The 20,635-nt window shown below is 35.6% G+C and overlaps 1 long non-coding RNA gene across 1 annotated transcript in view; it reads right to left on the bottom strand.

The window, feature by feature from the left end:
• LOC130144668 (uncharacterized) overlaps positions 1 to 20,635 on the bottom strand; it is a 60,390-nt gene that overhangs the window by 24,836 nt on the left and 14,919 nt on the right. Inside the window, exon 2 of the long non-coding RNA XR_008820208.1 lies at positions 15,279 to 15,352. This is a non-coding gene — a long non-coding RNA (uncharacterized LOC130144668). The remainder of the gene's footprint in view (positions 1 to 15,278; positions 15,353 to 20,635) is intronic.

The following is a 20,635-nucleotide window of genomic DNA, read 5'->3' as shown; positions in this document are numbered from 1 at the left end:
TCCTCCACGGGCTGCAGGTGGGTATCTGCTCCACCGTTAACCTCCACGGGCTGAGGGGCACAGCCTGCCTCACCGTGGGCTTCACCATGGGCTGCAGGGCAATCTCTGCTCCGGTGTTTGGAGCACCTCCTCCTTCACTGGCCTTGGTGTCTGCAGAATTGTTTCTCTCACATATTCTCACTTTTCTCTCCTGGCTGCTGTTGTGCAGTTTTTTCTCCCTTCTTAAATATGTTGTTACAGAGGTGCTACCAGTGTCACAGATGGGCTCATCTTTGGTATTGGACAACGCTGAAGCTTCTAGTAGCTCCTCACAGAAGCCACTCCTGCAGCCTGCCCGCTACCAAAACCTTTCTACACAAATCAAATACACAAATTTCTAATAATTTGTTCATTTTTTTTTTAATCTCTTTAATAGTCACACTTGTTTTTTTTAGTTCACCATAACACTACCTAAAAAAAGAACAAATCAGTAAGTCTATTTGTAACTTATACCTCAGCGCTACAGCTAGGTTATGCCATTATAGCTCTACTGTTCAGTAACTATCCCCACACAAAACACAGATGTTGATTTCTGAGTATTAAAGGACATTGTACATTTAAATATTCACATAATGAAAGGGTTAAATAGCCCACGTAACCATACACTGTGCCAGATGATGTGCTTTTACAGAAGAAATGTCTTTTGTTCTTCTAACAGTTTACAGAGTATGTTGAATTCTCAGATGTTTCCTGCCTTTTATTTAGAAGCTTTTATGTTTTTTAAGTATTCTTAACCTTACATTGTAGTGCTAGATTTCACATTGTCAGAAGAAGAGATTAATCTAGAATATTTGTTAGGTTATTGTACTGTATTACTTTTACTGCCCCCATCTGACTTTACAGAAATCCTATAAATTCACACGCTTCATTAAGTATAATGGATTTTAACTTTTTAGACTGTCCTGAGCACTCAGCCTTAAAAATAGCAGGAAATGCATCAGCTGAATTGAAAAAAACCCACCACCCAACATTCACATTTCCAGTGTTTGTTCATATAAATCGTGATTTTCTCTATGTAGTGATGAAATCATGACAACAGAATAGCACCTGTTCATTCTAGAAAGAGACATGATACTATACATATATATATGTCATGAAGTCACAGTACTAGGAAATTGAAAAGTTACCCATTTCGTGCCCCCCACCCCCCAAAAAAAAAGTTTTGGATCATTTCACAGACACTGTTTGAGCTGATGTTAATTTATGAAAGCAATCTATACCAAAATAGACTTTCCAGAAGTTCCCAAAGGCTCTGAAGAAGAAATTTTTTATTAATTTAATATTTTTTAGCTCCATTTTGGAAATTTCTATTAAATACCAGAAGAGTGTGGGTTTAAGCCTTTTAAACAGTTAATGTCTTTACTACTATTAGAAAAGTGTAAAATAACTAGTCTCTGTATAGACAAGCTATAATTTACTGTTGCACTGTCCTACAATCCCTACTGAAGTAGCATAGTAAATTCTTTAGTAATTTTAACAAATTTTAATTAATATTAGAAGTATATTCAGTGGCCATATCCCATCACATGGCATGAAAACAAAAGTTTGAGGAAAAAGTTCATAGAACAAACATGCTCCATTTGCCTTCTACAAGTACAATATGTTTCAGCAGAAGGATGAATATTTTTCTCCATATATATTTTTTCAGTGTAGGAAAGAAATAATACAAAATATTTCATGAAAAGTGAGTTTTGTATTTTTAAAATTATATATACTGATGCCCAATTTATGTCATGTTTTGCAGCTGTTGAGGAAAGGATCTGCAGGCTTTGCATTTGAACCAAAGAAAAAAAAAATCTTTTTCTAAGAACAGATCCAAAAATTTGTTCCTTCTTATTTGGCTACCATTTAAAGGGAGTGAAAAAAGTCACAAAATAGAAGAAAATAGAAACAGATGGAAGAACACTCTCAGAAACAATTTACCCAGTTTTTAGTGGGTTCCCATCTGCCCCAAGTTCTTTTACCTTGTTATAACAAACAGGGAACAGAAAATCAAAATCAAAAATCCCTAAGAAAATTGTGTTTGAAAACTGCTACCAAATAAGTCAGTCATTTGTATTCATCTAACCAAAACCAAATTTGTTACTGTGAGTGCTTCCCAATCTGTGCTACACAGGCTGGAGTTCTTGAAATTTCAGTTATTTTCAACTTTTCCATGGCCACAGATTTCCGTTCCACTTTTTCTTTTTTTGTTAGGAGTTACTTCAATAATTATGCCTATCAGGTTCAGTTTTCCTAGTGACTCAGAAAGGTCAAAGCCTTAGGTACGGGCAAGAAGAAAAAATGTGTGTTGGTATGAATACAGTCGAATGCGACAACAATCACATCTAATTTTGCTGCTTGTGTTTGGTGTGATTATGAGAAGCTGGCACTTCACTAAGTTGCAATATGAAGTACTCGGAGATCTGAATCTTCTGTTGCTGAAATAAGAGCTGTTGTTGAAAGTAGGTCATACAGGAATTAATACGGGTTTGGAAATATGTTATTTTGAACAATAGACATAAAGTGATATTTCTGTCATGCCAGGACTGGTTCTGACATTACTGAAATATTGTTTCACTGACCCACCCTTTCTCACTTGTGTGCCAGCATTTATGGTGACGCTATACAGGAATACCACAAGAAACAGCCCTTCCTGTAGTTTCTTGATGACTAAGGCACTGTAGCATCTGGCATATAAGTGGCTGAGAGATCTGGGACTGCTCAGCATGGAGACGAGAAAGCTCAGGAGGATCTTGTCCCTGTGTATAAATACCCCTTTGGAGGATAAAGGAAGACAGAGCCAGGCTCTTCTCATCAGTGCTCAGTGACAGGACTAGGGGCAATGGGCACAAACTGAAACACAGGAAACACTGTCTGAGTGTCAGTAAACACTTCTAATGTGGGCGAACACTGGAACAGGGTGCCCAGAGATGTTGTGGACCCTCCATGCTTGCTGACAGTCAAAACTTGGCTGGACATAGCCCTGAGCAACCTGCCCTATCTGACCCTCCTCTGAGCACAGAGTTAGACTGGAAGATCTCCAGAAGTGCCTCCAGCCTCAACCATCCTGTGACACTGTGTGCTATTCTGTGTTCAAGGTACAAGACAGACAAGGGAAACTTATCCTAGCTGTAAGCCAAACTGACATTTCTAACCCTCTTTTGCAAAAATGGGCTTAAACAGTCATTTTACTAACATCCAGTAACTTTTTAAAACAACCACAAAAAAATCTTTATTAAATAATCTGAATTAAATTATTTCCTACTGAGAAGGTTAAACATAAGCATGGAGCTCCTGCAAAGTCTTTTAGAATTTCAGAAGCACCCTTGTAAGTTAAAATGACATTGGTCTTTGATTTTTAACGGAAAAAAAAACCCAACTATTTAAGCCCATTAGGCAATTAAGGGAAAAGTTTATTTCCCAGACCATAATGTGCTGGACAGAACAATGATCTGCATGCTCTTTTAATTGCAAACATTGTTTAAGAACATTGTAGTATTTTGTTCCAGTGGGTGCAAGAGATTAATATTCAGCATAGTATACAACATCTGAAGTATTTTTATCAGGAAAAAAAATGAAACTTGGAATATAAGCAGTGCTTTTTCTAAGAGCTACACCTTTTCATAGCTTGAAAGTTTGGAGAGGTAACAAAGAAATGGGGCATGGGAAGAGAAAAGCAATCCACATTCAGGAGCAGAAGGGAAGCAATACAATGTCTGTACAGAACTACAGCAGACTGAGGCCATACACACAATCTATGACTCAACCATTCCCCTATTTCTGGAAAGTAGTGCTATGCTAATATAGCAAAACTTTTGTGCTAGCCAATGTACTACGGTATACTATTAGTCCATGGAGTGTTAGACCAACAGTCTGTCTCATTTAGGACCATTCAGGACCAGCTCACCATTTTGAGAACAATAATGTTATTAGCAATGTTCTCCTGCTACAATATCTTTTCATGAATGGAGGTATTGTTACCCTTTCCAGTGTATTCCTGTTGTATTTAACATTTTCTCCCCGACGTACTGTATGTATGTAAGGACTGTTTTTGATGGGAGAAAACTTACATTGTCTGTTTCACATATAGTATTGGCTTTGTGTAAAAATAGCTATTTTTAACCTCAACTGTTTCTAATGGCAGAACTATGTAGAGTTGGCTGCAAATGACATTACATTTTTCATTTATCCTGACAGTATTTTAAAAGCTGCATTTGACATGAATCATCTGAATTTGTATTTGAGATCTTTCATTTTCATCATAGCTTTTTACAGGAATAGATGACAATGTCACCAGTGTTAGTTGCTTCCTGGAAACAGTGTTATTTAGCATTTCTGGTTTGACAGTCTTGTTTTTTACTTTAGTCGAATTAGTTATCACATTTTAACAATTATCCCTATTACAAGTTATATTCAGATTAGGCACACAGGATGAAATTGGAGAATGTCACCTGTAAAAAGACATGTTGCCATTAAACTCAAAATTTACATAAAGTAGCTGTATAGTACAGAAAAATGCATATCCTCCAAAAGAGTGATTTATACTGCTTAGAAGTACCAAACAGCTGCTTAGCCAAAAGCTTGAATCAAAGCCCTCTGAAACAAATGGAAAGATTTTCATTGATTTCACTTCTTTTTGGATCAGGCCCAAAAATGTAGATTTTTAGCTGAGACAGACTGAACATTCATTAAACTGGATATTATTTTATCAGGGAAAAGAAGATGCCCAATGGAAAAAAAACTTGTCAATGGGGGAAAAAGAAACACTACTCAAACAAAGACTTGTCACTGTGTTTCTTTTTAATCATACTTTACATCACATTCAGCAAATAAAATAAGCTAGTGTAATTATTCAATGCTGTAGTTTAAATGACTCATAAAAAACTTGTCAGAAAATAATAATTTCATTTACAAAATTCAGCAACCATGATTTTTTACATTTCAGGGGAAAGAAAAAGATTACTGAAATAACATCATTTTATAAAAGATAAATGTCACTTTTACATTATTTTTAATAAATTAATTCATTTATCATTAAAAATGTCTACTCTGCAGTGGAACTTGAATTGAACAATTTTTATCTATAAACTTAATGAGGGAAAATAAAAGAATATGTGAGTTATACTTGCAATATTAACATTTTTAGTTTGTCCCTTTCACCACACACTCACATAGAAATACACGTAAGTTGTCAAACACAAATTGCATCCTTAAAAGAAGCTTCAAAAACTCTTCTCTCATTTTTACTTAATCTTGCTTGCTCAGTAAATAACCGATAGCAAAAATGAAATATTAAAAAAAAATAACAAAAATTAATTTAAAAAGAAGCTCATAGAATGATAATTTTTTTAAAGAAAAAAAAAAATCTACACACTAATATTCCTAACTACCATTAGAAGATTTCACACCTCCAAATTATTATCTTTACTTGGTCTTTGACTTGGCTGATCTCAAAATTGTTCCAAGTTCATTGTCCTGTTATGCCTATATCCAGAGTATAATTTTCTGCATAGAACTGTTTGAAGTTTGAATGAACTGAATGCTAGCTTAGATATCAAAACCATTCAACCCATGACATTCAACCCTTGCTAAGAAAAAAGAGAATCAGTGTCGGGCTTCAGGCTGCCATATAGCTGGACTTGTTTTTTTGTAATAACATAATTTAAAATGAACATGCTTCTCTCTGAGCAGCAGCTAACTATATGCATATTCTTTTACTAAAATCTTACTTATGCTATTACGTAGACAGCAGTCACTAGAGTACAGAAAGGCAGAGAAAAGGGGGACACACTTTGCTGCCTTCCTTTGGGTTCTTCTTTCAATAGAGGATGAAGAGAGAGCTCCCTGATGGTGTGTCTCTTTACAAGCACAGGTGTTTGCAGGAAATCACTGGCTCACGCTCCATTGGTCACTAGCAAAAGCATGCTTTATACTTGATATTCTTCAGTTTGCCTGCCCAATTTCTGGACCAGTCTGAAGCACTTGTAATTCTCTTGAGAATTACATGGATTAAAATAATAGGAAAAGATCAAATGTATTAAAGCCTGTTGTTTGGTTGGTGGGGTTTTTTTTTGATAGTAATGATATAATTACTATATTATAGTATATAATATATACTATTATATAGTATATATTATATATATAAGTATATATTATATATATAAGTAATAAAACTTACTGTGAGAAAGTTAGAAACCGTATTTGAAGCCAGAGATTCACCTCACTTCGCTATATCCCAGCGGTCATAGTAGTAATTTGTGACAGCTCCTGGTTGGAACATGCCTGAGCTAATTTCCAGACACAATGTTTTATTTGGTGGAAATTTTGAAATATGCCTGTTTCATCACAAAGGAATTTATTTGAAATAAATCAACTTGTACAGGGTAATAAAGCTATCTCCCAAGTATCATTCCTTGTAATTCAAAAATTGTTTTCAGCAAGAAATAGCACATCATGAAACAGCATTTTCAGAAAGATGTTTGTCTTGTTTCTGTATGTTAAGCAAGCTATGTTTATAAGTATCTTCTAAAGTATAAATATGCATACTACTGATACAAAGCTCTATGAAAATGCAGCTGCTTGAGAAAGACACAGTAGTAACTCCTGTATTATCCATGAACTTATGCAGTGAGTGGGCTTTCTTTTCCTGAAGATGCAGAGTAGGACACTACCCTCTACTTCACTGTACACAGACAGCAATATGTAGATAAAATGTTGCTTAAAAAAGTGATTGTAATTGAGCCATTGTGACAGAAAACATGGCTGATAGCTATGGTGGAATGCATTATTAAAAGTGCCTGCAACTGAGCCATTGAATCTGTCATAGGAAACATGGCCAACAACTCATTTGGAATGCATTATTAAACCAATCTGTCTTACCAGTTCCAACATTATCCCAAGTTTCCTAACAGAAGCAAGTCTGAAGTAGCAACTTAGTAAATGGGTTTGCAGTATGTTTACTATTGACTCTGTTATTACCCATATGCAGGGTCTTCTGAGCATTATGAGTGGAACAGGGATAAGCACACCACTTTTCTTAGGATACCAGGTGTAGACTGGGGCAAGTCCTAGACCAGTTTTATGTTATCCCGTATCTTGTATGAATAGCCATGCCATTAGGAAAGGGGGAAAAAAATAAAAAAAAAAAAAAAAGGGAAAATATGTCAACAATACAATCACATAAAACAAGGAAGTAAAGCCAGCAAAATTTTTAACTTAGAAGTTGTTGAGTCACTGTAGGATTGTGCATGTGCATTCACGAGATGATAGCTTAGTAGTTTTAAACTAAAAGAATGTAGGTTTAGACTAGATACTATGAAGAAATTCATAGGAAGAAATTAAAAAGAAAGCTCTGGGGTTGCCAGCACAAGAAAAGGACATGGACCTGCTTGGGTGGGTCCAGAGGAAGGCCACAAAGATGATCAGAGGGCTGGAGCACTTTTCCTGTAAAGACAGCCTGCGAGAGTGGGGTTGTTCAGCCTGGAGAAGACTCTCTGGGGAGACCATACAGCAGCCTCTCAGTACCTAAAGGGGGCCTATAGGAAAACTGGAGAGGGACTTTTTACAAAGGCGTGAAGTGATAGGACAAGGTGGAATGGCTTTAAGCTGGAAGACGGTAGATTTAGATTAGGTATTAGGAAGAAATTCTTTACTGTGAGGATAATGAGAACAGGTTGCCCAGAGTTATGGGTGCCCCATTCCTGGAAATGCTCCAGGCCAGGTTGGATGGGACTTTGAGCAACCTGGTCTATTGGAAGGTGTCTCTGCACATGACAAGGCAGTGGAAATAGATGATCCTTAAGGTCCTTTCCAACCCAAACCATTCTATGATTCTGTGATGATTCTGTTTACATGGACCACCTGGACCATCATGATTATGAGACATAACTTTTCTTGTGATGTCATGACACAGGACACATGCACCCTGTTTTCTTCAAATCCAGTACAGCCATCCTTCTGCAGCTGGGATTATTTGTCATTCAGAAATAAATAAATAAAAAGCCCCACAAAAAACAACCTTTTTGTCTTAACAGTGTTTTCAAGGACAACAGTATCTATCTGCTTGAGATATTGAACTAATTCTGGTGTGATATGAGGATTTATGTGATTGTCAGTCTTACAGTCACAATTAAATAGATGACATCAGCCTGCAGGTAGTTCAATAACTAATTTAACTTCCAACTTTATATCTCTAATGATGCATCAATTGCATTGTATTTAACTTCAGGAGCAGTAAAGTTTTTCCACAGCTTTGGTATGTATGCAATGCATTTGAAGATCCTCTATTTTACTACTTTTTAGGTAGGCTAACAAAGCTTGAGCTCATTAAGCAAAAAAAAAGTATGCTCCACAAAGTTCAGATGCAAACTTTTCCAACATCTGTCAATGATTCAAGTGAAGGATTTTGTTTCTCTCATTAGCTTGCTTTTCTAGGCTATCATGATGATTAGAGACAAAATGCTTGAGCAAATCAAATACTCTTGATTTATTTGATCTATTAAAACATCACAATTTCATCTAAATTGTTATGTAAATTTAAAAATTAATTTATTCATGATGGTTTTAAACTGTTAAGCACCCCCAAAATCTTAAATATTCCGGAAAGGGAGAGGGACAGGATGGGATAGCACAACACATAGATGGACCCAGGATGATGAAGGGCCCTCAAAACTCTTTTTAAATTGGAAATTCTGTCTCTTGCTGTTGAAATTCCAATAATTTCAAATAGGAGGAAACTGGGAAACTTGCTGGGGGTATCAGAAATCTTAGTATACAAACTCCTCCAACCACCCTCAATAAATAAATAAATAAATAAATAAATAAATAAAAAAAGTTACCCTCTGCAAGATGCCAGACCTGATTCCATATGTTTCTGTTAATTAATACACTTTTTAAAGTAAAAGTTAACTAAAGACAAGCCCCTATACCTTTGTAATAAAGCTAGATTTTATCCTTCAATGCTTATCAAAAATATTTAATGAACAGAGGAGAGTGATATGTGCAAATGAGGATGAAAAAAATGCACTGTAAACAGGATGAATAGACATCTTTCCTTTTAGATAAAGCTCATGAAATAAGGTGCTGCTTATTTACCCTTCATTTGGAATGTATCACCAGCTCCATGAGCAGCACAGCAGCTATTTTTTTCCACTTCTTTCATTTATACTCACTCTCCTGTTATGAAAGGCACTGTGTTTAGAGCACAACATATAATATTTTCTTATTTAATACATATTTTATTTGACAGATTCCTAGAAGCAGACTTGAGAGACTTGACAAGGCTGTCAGTTTAAAAATGCCACATATAATTTAACAAGTGGGTAGTTGTTTGGGATACTGGCAACTAGCCAGTGAACATTGTGTGTATTTGCATTTGGCGCAGGGGCAGGAGGTAATGAACAGCAGATTTCAAGACTATTAGAATGTTTTTTAATATTTAATGGTTTGTAAATGTTCTAGAATTTGTTTATTATTGGTGGAGTGGGTTTAGTTTGGCTAGTGGGGTTCATGTATTTGTATAGCTAGAAAATTAGTAAAGACCTTCATAACACTGTAGATAGAGTTAGTTGTGCATTTTTTTCCTCACAGAATGTTCATGTGTACAGTTATGGTATCTATTTTCCTTCAATCCTAAGGCAGATTCCAAAGCTAGGAGGAAATACTGTCCTGTCAAATTGCCTAAGGAGGAGAGTCTTCTTATTTCACTTGTCAATGACCTTTCCCAAACACAGAGTCCATAACAGTTTTCCAAAATAAATTGTATTTACAAAAAACTATATTTCTTGGGTGTCACTTTTACATATGTAAGGTCTATCTTGGGCTTTAAATCGAGGTTGCTTTTCATTTAGCTTTATTTTGTTTACAAAACCGATAAACAGGAACTAAAGCATCTGGGAAAATAGACCTTTTTATCTTTTTACTTAGAGAAACTATTGTAATATGATTTTTTGAGTCATGAATTCTATACTGAAATAAAGTCAGATATCATGTAATATGAAAAATTTAAAGAAACATAGTCCAAGGATAAACTATACAAATCACTGGCAGTTTTGCCTGTCTTGTGAATTGCAGCCATCCTAATTCATGGGAATAGTATTTTATCTCCTATCACACAACTGTATATATTTTGACTATGCACACAGGAGTATTAACAAGGAAAAGTTCCTTACTTGAAAGACAAATGTAATCTATGAAATCTTTGGGTTTGATTTCAATATTTTCTAGGTTCAGTGATGGTAAAAACAAATACTTCAAGTTCAAAAAGAGATTTATGAAAAAAAGTAAATAGCACTTTTTAGATTATTTTACCTAATTAAACCATTTAAAATTATTTACAGAATGTGTACACACAAGGACTGTTTCCATTATATCATGCAGTTCCTGAAGTGATTCTTAGGCTGTCTATACTTCTGCTTACTGTGGTAGTGAGCAGATACAAAGACCAGCTACAGAAAAATCACCTTCTGCAGTGGTAGCTTGGAACATTGTACATATCATTTAACTTGCTTCTCTGGCACACTCCTTTGTGAAGAACTTTACACAGATCTGCTAAATGCATTGCAGAAGGAATTATGATTTTTATGTGCATATATAGATATATTTTGTATCACGCCACTGGGGGTTTTGTCTTGTTATACTGCATGTGCCAAATTACACTGCAGTAATTCCAGATTTACACTGGTGAGCTCAATAGAGGCAATCCAGATTTACAGTGGGATGACTGATTGGAATCTGTGTAATGATTCCTTTCCTGAAAAGCTCTTAGTTTGAGGCAGACTCAATACTAACTTCTATTTAGATGGAAACTGAGAAAATATGATAAACACTACCTTTATCTCCTCCTGTATATAGACCAACCATAAAACAGTTGCCTCCAGAAAATTATTTCTTACAAACAAAATTCTTGAACTATATTAATTTATGCTGCTGTCTTCTATGATTTACATTAATTACCTCTCACTGATAGAGAGAAAGGATGGCTGCAATTTCATTTAACTAATTCTGTCTCATATCCTTAAGCACATAAAGGTACAAGATTTCTGGTAGGGTATGGGGTTTGGTAGCCCTTCCCGTATCAGCAACATTATGAATAAACACAATATAAACACAACAGAACTGTATCATCTTCATGAACTTGAAAGACATTTCAAGAAATTAAAATCATGGTTTCTTTTGTCTAGAACAAGTAATTAATTACAAATTCATATTGATTTGTTTTGCTTAATATTCATGGAAAGTCTTTTAATGTTTTCTGTTAGTAAATTAAGATTGCTATTGATCTCACCAAAGACAACATGAATGAGATTAAACTTACATAGCTCAGTTTTGAGATGAAAATAAAGATATTTTAACTGGATATGCATTCATACCAAACCATATTTTATGATAATAGTAGCAGAAATAATGTTTAAGGTTTACAGATATGCATATCTTAAAAATATAGTCCTTTTGGCACAACCAGTGCTATTGAAATAAAAGAAAACATTTTTAACTGTGAAAAGAAAAAACATGTCATCTGCATGAATTCCCAGTGTGTGTTAATAAGTCAGTATCATCTCTGCCTTGAGTTAATGGAGAATTGTAGCAAATATATTTTTGTTATTGAGGAAAAGTGGAAGATTTATCTCACTGTCTTGAACACTTACACTTCCTTACTGTGTTCATTTATTCTTCTTAATGGGGAGTTAGAAAATGTCTTTTATGAAACCATTGGCTCAAGTCTGAACAAACTCATTCTATTTGTCATGCTCCAAACCAAGTCAGTCTAGTAACGATAACAACACATATAGAGATGTTGCTATAAAACTTTTACATGTAAATGAGAGACTGCATTGTTTGAGCAATCCATATAGAGAAACAGGTTATGGTAAAGGACCTGTGAAGACAATTCCCAGAATGTGAATGATATCTGTGAACAGGCACACAAAAAAACATCTGTAAGAATTAAATTTCTTACACTTAAAACCTGATGTGCACAAGGAAACTATCTAATCTGATTTCCTAATGTACAGTATCTCAGAAAGAGATGGTGAAGCTCAGTCACACAAACCCACCGTTTACCTGGAGGTGTACCAAGGTGATGCTTGTCTCTCATCTAAATCAGTGCATTTATTCTATCAAGATGTTGGCATTAAGTATGTTAAAGAGCAGGCTGATTCAGAAAGAATCTGCTGAAGGAAGTACTTCGTATTAAACAACACGCATGCACATGCACACTACCAACAGCAAAGTAGGAGGAGAGAGTTTTATGCCCCACTGAGACAAGGAGAGGTATTTTGGTAGTTAAGCATGTGATGACACAAAGATGCGCTTGAGCCGTATAAGTAAAGACAAATGACTAGAAAACATCTTGCATATAAAAGTGTTAAACTAAACTGGGGTGGAAAATTAAAATCCTCCTGGAGGGATTTAAAGGTGAGATGGGATATTTCTAGCTATTCCAAGCAGTACCCAATCTGAGGTGCAGTATATGGAGCAAGAGAGGGCAGGACCTCAAACAAGCATGCATTAAAAGAAGGATTACAATAGGTCTTTGGGAAAATTAACCAGGAGAGCTTTCTGATTTTAAGATTGAAGATGAGTTCCACAATGATTACACTGTTACAGTAAAAGGGAGATACTGTATACACCCATCTCCTGTTTCACTTACATACTCATTTGTTGCAGAACTAAAGCATTCATGTGAACAGGATGAACATTCGTTTTATGTTTCTTTGTCAGTGTCACAGTTTTATCTTTGTTGTTGGTTTTGAATATTGTGAATAAATACTTCCCTCCAAATTTCATCTAAACCTAACATGAGTCATTTCTCACTATACAGTATCTTGCCAAATGTCCTTCTGCGCCAGCTACAAAATTGCAAGAAATTATAAAGAGTGAGCAATTCTCAAACTAGTAATTGAGACTAACCTTCTGCTTAAACAGTTACACCACTGGTGGATGAGGGAAAAGCAACTGGTGTTATGTGCCTGGACTTGTGCGAAGCATTTGACACAGTCCCACATGACATTGTTGCCTCTAAACTGCAAAGGCATGGATTTGATGGTTGGACCACTGGATGGATGGATAAGAAATTAGCTAGATATCACACTCAAAAAGTTGTGGTCAACAGCTCAATGTCCAAGCAGAGACCAGCCGAGAAAGCCAACTGAATCCTGATCTGTATGAAAAGAAGCACGGCCAGCAGGTCGAGGGAGGTGATTCTCCCCCTTCTACTCCACTCTGGTGAGACCCCACCTGGAGTGCTGCATCCAGCTCTGGGTCCCTCAACATAAGAAGGACATGGGCCTGTTGGAGTGAGTCCAGAGGAGCGGCACAAAGATGATCAGAGGACTGGAGAACTTCTTTTATGAAGACAGGCTGAGAGAGTTGGGGTTGTTCAGCCTGGAGAAGAGAAGGCTCTGGGAACACCTTCTAGAAGCCTTCCAGTACCTAGAGGGGGCCTGAAAGAAAGCTGGAGTGCAACTTTCAACAAGGGCCTGTAGTGACAAGGCAAGGGGCAAGTGTTTAAAATTGAAAGAGGTAGATTTAGGTTAGATATTAGGAAGAAATTCTTTACTGTGAGGGTGGTGAGACATCAAAACAGGTTGCCCAGAGAAGTTATTAAACAGGTTGCCCCATCCCTGGAAGTGCTCCAGGCCAGGTTGGATGGGGTTTTGAGCAACTTGGTCTAGTGGAATGTGTCCCTGCCCGTGGCTGGGGGGTTGGAAATAGTTAATCTTTAAGGTCCTTTTCCAACCCAAGCCATTTTATGATTCTATGAATAAAGCATGGTAAACGCTGAATTCAGACCAGTTGCTTAGATCTTTGTTAAATCACGTCATGAAAACCTCCAAAGATGGTTTCCACAGGGTTTCTGGGCAACATGTTCCAATGGTTAATTGAATTGTAATGCACCAGAAGAACAAATTTGTTACTGTACTTAAAACGCATGGCATTTAGTGTATTTTAAGGATTAACATGGCATTCCAACTGCTATATAATTCCTAGAGTCATCCCCTGTGCTTCATTCTTTACCATTGCCTAAGATTTCAACACTGTGCTAATAATTCACATGAGGGATTCAGAGAATTCGGAGATGCTCTTTTAAGATTTTTTAGCATGCATTATATCAACAAGCTATTTTATAAATGTGTAATTTTAGCCATGATGTCTCTCACTTCTTTGCTACAGCATCATATAGAATCTATACATGGCTGTGCTTGACTGAGATGCAGCACAGAAGCATTTGTCAAAGGTTTCTGAAATGTTTTTAGTATTTAGCAATGAACATACATGACCTGTGATTTTACTTGTTCTTGATATGTATTTAAAATTCTTAGCTTTCTTAACTGTTTCCCTAAACAATTCTGTACATATTAAACATACAATTTATAAACCCATAATTTATACATAATTTAATAATTTCTATAAATCCATTTATAACTTTTATATAAATCCATTTATAATTTTAATATAAGTACATAATTATACGTAATTTTTATTAAATACTTTTTCATTTTAATTATTTCTGGTCAAGTATATCAGCACCAATTCCTTTAAAGCATATAAACACATGAGAGAGATTGTCTGTATATTTAAATATATCTATAAATGTATATATAAAATATACATATATACACAAAGAAATAATATTGTAATCTTGTCTAGTGCCTCAACATCAGATTCTTACACACCTCCATTTCTGTTGACCATGACCTTGCAAATCAGTAGAGCGCAAGCAAATTTTTTATGAAGGGAAAGGCTCTCACAGTAACAGATGAAAAGAGTGTTGTTCAACAACTGCATCACATACCACAGTGAGCAAATAAAGAATAAAGAAATACGGATACAAAATGGCAAAGTCATTAGGTACCGTGATACAAAATGTGAACAAACAGAAGAAAGGAATGAACAAATTTAAGAAAGGAAAAGTAGATAAACTAGAGTAAAAAATACAGATCATTTTAGAGACATAGAAAAATTGTTTGCTGGATCAGAAATGTTATTGTCTTTCGAGGATTTTGAGATCTGCAGAGGGAAGCCTCGATGCAAGTACAATTTTAAATATGGAGGAATTCAGTCAGAATTTTGGCAACTGCTTTTTTAATCCTCGTGCAGTAAGAAACTATACTGGGAGGGAGAAGCATTCTTATTTTTCACTAAAAGAGGTCAACCTGAAAAAAACTGCTGAGTCATCACTGTACCTATAGGCAGCAGTAGACTCTAGATTAGATATGATAACCTACAAAAGAGAATTCAAAGCCACAGTTGCTTACCGCTCAAAATGTCAGCTCAGTTTTCCCCAGCAGTCAAAAAGAAAACACAGTGTGGAAAATCGTTGGGAAAGGTACTGAGAATAAATCAGAAAACAAATTTGTGGTGTTAACAGTAGCTGGTGAGTCCATATCTTGAATATTATTCTCTGGCTACTTCATCTCAAACAGAAAATCCTTTAACTAGAAAGTTACAGAGAAATCATCAAGGACGACGAGGCATTCTGTGCAAGTGATTTTTTTTTTAAATTCAGTAGACTGACACTTCAGTAGACTGACTAAATATTCTAGAAGTCATATGTCCTAACTGGAAAGCCCAAGAGCCAAAGAAGTCTACATATCCCAAGGGTATGCAGAGAATGAACAGGAAATACTTATTCTCAGAACAGAACAGGGGTGACATCTTAAAAAGTACATAATATCAAGACAGCAAAAAAGGATTTTTTTTTTTTTTTTTTTTTTTTTTAATGTAGAGGATGACTGCATTGTGCAACGCATTGCTGAAATATACCAAAGACAACAAAACATGTCAGATGTTGTTGGGCATCATGTTTAAACATAATAGTCTAGATGCAGTCTTCAACTTAAAACTTGATTCCCAGAAGCTGGGTAATATAATAGGATTACTTTTTCCTTAACTAAACCATAAGTATCTCATGCTGTTTATACTTGGAATCATCTTTCTAGATGGAGTAGTCTTATTGTCAGACCAAGATACTCTTAAATATTACTGACAAAATGTTCCATTATCTTATTTTGGCCTGAAATTCTACTTATTCCATTTGTCATGAACTTGGGTAGCTTAGCCTAGTTGGAGTGTATACAGCTCCTTTCCTTAGAAAACAAATTCAGAACAAGATAATCCTGAACTGATGAGAAAAGTTCTTTAAAGCTCTCCTGTGTTTTGTTTTTTTTTTTTCTTTTCTCAAGAAATTATAGAAGTATTTAACTCAGAAAAGAAATGAAAAATAAGAAGCAAGAATTTCTTCCTGAAGTAAGCATGTCTGTATCTTCTAATGGAATATCTTTGCTACATACAAAAGTAGCTAACTTTCTTTCCAAATAGTAACTTTAAGCCTTAATATATTCTGTTGGTAGAAAGGTATAAGGTAATTTCAACAGTCAAAGCATTCAGTCGTTGCAACCAGCAGCTAATACATATGGAGCAATACAGCGTTTGCCAAAGGAGAGTAACTTTTGCATTGCATTCAGAGATGTTAAAATACGAATGGAGGAGACACATTGCATATTCCAAAGTACTAGAATAAAATCAGATAACTACCTGATGAGATTCCTTAGAGTACAGGTGTATTGCTTTCTGTGAAAAACATACAACTCATACAATTGATAACAAACATATTTTTAATTGGATTTTTCCATTTACTTTCCTATTGCAAGCAAAAAAACCAAAACACTCACAAAAAGCTGTTTTCTCTCAAACAAACGTGTAACCTTAGTGGATTTAGTTACTTAATTTGGGAGCAACTGTACAAGATAAAGCATGATACTACTAACAATGGCAAGGCTAGCATTAAGCTTGCATTAAGGTGCTACAGTCTGCCATAGCACCAGGAGCTTCATGAGAAGCAGCAGCAAACTGAGAGTGACCTACATTCATACACAAATTAGGTCATCATTCATTTGACAATACTTTGGTGATGTAAATTTCAGATAGTCTTAAGTAAACAAACCCATAAGAGCTGAAGAGAATATGTATCTAGTCTCCAAGGTCTCTTCTAGAAATGGTCTTGTGATCTAATTACATGTTTGATTGTATCTCAATGAAAAAAATAAATAAATCTTTAAAGTTCTGATTCTGAAAGGATCACATAATCACCTGTTTGCAGAGGATATCTGTATTCAGCCAGAAGGTCTATGACTAAGCTATATAGGACGAAGGAAAGGACAAGACTAGGTGCTAAGATGTTTTCAGGAGAAAATGCGATTGTAGAAGGACAAATTTTGTACCAATTGTTTTTAAATGTCCATGACAAAGAAGTGTATGAAGCAGAAATAATCTGTGCCCAGATTCTTTTCAAATGCTTTTTCAAATAAAATCTTCACCCCTATGATGTCTTTAACAGCATCAGGAAATCTGGACAGATTTTAAGGACTGTCTGACAGGGAAGATGCTGTCCATGTGACAGGGAGGATTCTGTCCATGTTTGTACAGACAACTTCTCTGATGCATCCATAGTATGGAAACCTCATAAACTGCATTTATAATTCTAGCAGTACAACTCATGAGGACACCTTTCCACGGGTTGATCAGAGCAGTTGTGATGATTATAGTCCAGAGACCTGGAACTGTCAAAATATAGCAGATGAGTCTTCTTTCCTGGTTTTTTTTTGTTTTTTTTTTTTTTTTACAGAAAGAACACCCTTGATGCATGGCTGGATCAGATTAATCCAAATGATTTATTCTTTAGATCAGCTTGAAAGGCTTGTCTGTTTAGTAGGGAAGGAAAATTTTATCTGAGGGCTTAGTTGTGGGAAAAGTGTGCTATCTTCCCCTGAGCTTTGTTGCACTGAAAAGTTACAGTCACACTTGCAGGAAGAAGTCTGAGCTAGGAAGACCAGAATCTGATCGTTTCCTCAGGAAACCACTGTTAGGGCTAAAAAAGCACATAAGGCCCTTGAAACGTACAACAGATGTACTTGAGAGTTAATATTCATCTGAAAAAAATGAAAGTTGCTCTTGAAGCCTATATTTATACCTTATACATACATAGTGGGAGAAGGGGAATGTCTCTACCGCTTTTTCAGCAGAACACTTTCTCAGATGTTTTACTATAGCAACCATGAATTTAATAGAGGAGCTGGAAAGTGTTGCTTCTCTGTGTTGGAGGGGAAGTTGTTCTGAAACAAGATTAAATTACAGAAACCATTAAATCACTGTAGCTAAATGAAATTGGACAACACATCTTGTTTGGGTATCACTTAAAAACCAGGAATATTTAATACAATTTATATTCATGATGGCTATATATTTTCAAATGGCTAAACTCTAGGGAACTCAGTGTGAAGCACTTCTGTGTGGAAGGAAATTGACTTGAAGGGGAGTGCAGAAGGTGAAACGTTTTAAAAGAATTATTGGTATGCCTATGATATTTGCACATCCTATTAACCTTCAATTGCACAAACAGAAAACCTTCTTCAAAACGGTGAAGGGCTCAGTTCAATTTACCTGTTATAAAATTTAATTTAACCAAAAACCTACAAGAGACCAGAAGCTGAAACAAAGTCTATTGCTGATTGGTTTAATGTGAGAAACCCGAAATTGATGTTGACATCTTTCCAGCCTGGAGCAATCACTACACTGCATCTCTTAATTGGCTACCGAGGCCTGTCTCTTTCTTGCACACAGTGGTAAACTCATGCTTGTAACTGCAGGAATCTTCTATTGTAAATACTTACATGGACAAACCACTTGAGCAAACAAAAGATTCCCCATCCTGGATAATCCAGTTAGTCTTTTAGATAACTATGAGATTTGCAAAAATTCTTGGTAACCTTCTCCATTGTGTGAGAGTATGAAGTATGACATTATTAGCTGAATGTGCCAGCTTGGAAAATGCATAGGGCATTATGGTACAGTCACTGTATTATCTACTAGATTGAGCCAGGTTTATTAACAGTGACAACCATAACAACAATTAAAAGGCATGCAAAACCAAATTCAGTTACCAGAACCGTATGGGAGGTTTGCAATCATACTAGATTTTTTTTTTCCTAGAACATTTACATTTAGAATTTTCCATGAAAATGACCTGGTGTTTTTGTTGTTTTCTCTCAGCCTCTGTGTTGGAATCTACAGAAGTTCAGTAAAATATATTTTTTTTCACCTAGAGAGCCTTTTTCTGATGACAGTCACTGTTAGATAACATTGGAAGCTGCATTAGAAGGCTTGTTATGTGATTCTTTTGTTCTTAAATCTTCCAAATAAATTCTTTCCTGTCTGCATATTCAAACAAATATCAGTCCCTTGCTGTAGAGACCGTCAATATGGATCTAAACAATGTCTCACAGGGAACTTCGAGAAATGATGAGATTTGGGACTTGTCCCTAGGAAGAACAGCTTCAGAATTTTTCCTTTTATTGTCAATATAGATCTATGCTTCCTCTTCAATAAGAGCAAGACAAAATCCAACCAAACAAAAAAACCTCAGGTAGCTCCTTCCAATACAAGGTTTCTTTCTGGAAAATGAAAGTAAATAGTTTTGTGATAGCTGCACTACTAGAAGTACACAGATACTTAACTGAATTAATGTCTATGTGAATGTCCACTTACACGAGATGTAATTCATTTGAAGAAGTATTTCCAGTCTAATCCTAAAGTGTGGATTTTTTCAGAAGCACATGGATTGACTTCTGGAAATCATTACGTAAAAAACTTGATTTGTAAAAGTGATTAAGTTTAGAACGTTACACCAGGCAGTGGGGTCTAAAGAATTTTCAGTTATCACAGTAGGCATTTTTTCAGCCTATGATAGGAAATTTTGTCACAAACCTTTTGAGTTTTACCATTTTAAAATGAGCTTGCTTCATAAATTAAGAAATGAACTTACTGTACTAAGAGGCTAATTAATTTTTCTTTGTTCTTGTCTGTAACTTTTCTTGACAACACTTCCTGTTCAGAGCTCTTCAGAAATTTGCATCGATTGCAACCTCTTAGAATTAGGATTTGGGGATTTTCAGCAGATCTGCTTCAATTTTGATTGGTAAGAGATCTAAATCTCTTGGTAAGAGATTGCTAATTCAGATATCACAAAACTTATTCAAGGTGTGGAAGAGAAAACCGAGACTTTTTATTAAAGCAATTGCCAGTGTGCAAATCAAAAAAGAATTTCAATAGCTTAAACTCTAGCTCCATGACACATCTAAAGAAATAACCATGAACATAACTTCTACCTTTAGTCATATATAGTAAGCTGCTTCTGACTGTGTCTACTGAAAACCTTATCAGATGTCTGAAATAACACGGGAACACTGGCAAAACATATAAAGTTTGCAGGCACTGCTGGAGTGGTAACTAAACAAGACAGGTTATTTCCTTTGGCTAGGATACGTTCATGCCTGTGTTTTAATACAGTTAAATGAAAAGGCATACATCTCAGAACTACAAATACAGGTCTCACCTGTAGAAAGTGGAACTGTGTTTCAGATATCAGCAGGCATTTTGATAACCAAGATGAGGAGGATGGGACCATAATAAAACAATCTAATTTATTCTGTAATTAGATTTTGAAATTCCTGAAATGCATGTGCCTTAACGAAGTGAGACAGACCACTGAGACAATAAAAAAGAATTAAAAGGAGCTGTGTAGAAAGCTTTGCTGTGCGTGTAAGCAATTTGCTAA

This window comes from Falco biarmicus, chromosome 2, assembly GCF_023638135.1.
Source record: "Falco biarmicus isolate bFalBia1 chromosome 2, bFalBia1.pri, whole genome shotgun sequence".
NCBI classification, from domain to species: domain Eukaryota; kingdom Metazoa; phylum Chordata; class Aves; order Falconiformes; family Falconidae; genus Falco; species Falco biarmicus.
Note: the sequence above shows the minus strand (reverse complement) of the source record. Positions and strands in the feature narration are given on the sequence as shown.